The 371-nt window shown below is 63.9% G+C and overlaps 1 protein-coding gene across 1 annotated transcript in view; it reads right to left on the reverse strand.

Moving 5' to 3' along the window:
* The window catches only part of LOC102761370 (collagen alpha-1(V) chain-like), an 89,263-nt gene that overhangs the window by 20,153 nt on the left and 68,739 nt on the right, over positions 1-371 (reverse strand). The gene's annotated exons all lie outside the window — the stretch shown is intronic.

The raw sequence follows: 371 nt of genomic DNA on the forward strand, positions 1-371 counted from the left end.
GCAGCACCGGCGGGCGGCGTGGAGGGGCGGGCGGCGTGACAGGCTCTCGCGGACACGATTGCTACCGTCACGGTTTTGTTTCTAAAGGATCAATCCTCCGCACAGGTTCGGTGCAACTGCTCGCTTCCTGAGCCGCAGATGGTTCTGGAAGGGCTCCTCCAGCTTGCGCGGTGTTAGGGGGCGGGGTGGGTGTGAGGGTGAAAGAGGATACCCCACGCCCCTCTCTCTACGCAGTCACTGGGCTCGTGAGTGAGCCTGACATTTACAAATAAACGAATGTTCGCCCAGAAAACCACTCCTGATGGGAGGGCATGAGGCGCTGCCCCCCCCCGCCCCGCCCTGTCCTGTGAGGGAGCCGGAGACGGCGGCCC

The sequence above is a fragment of the Myotis davidii genome, unplaced genomic scaffold (genome assembly GCF_000327345.1).
Source record: "Myotis davidii unplaced genomic scaffold, ASM32734v1 scaffold609, whole genome shotgun sequence".
NCBI classification, from domain to species: domain Eukaryota; kingdom Metazoa; phylum Chordata; class Mammalia; order Chiroptera; family Vespertilionidae; genus Myotis; species Myotis davidii.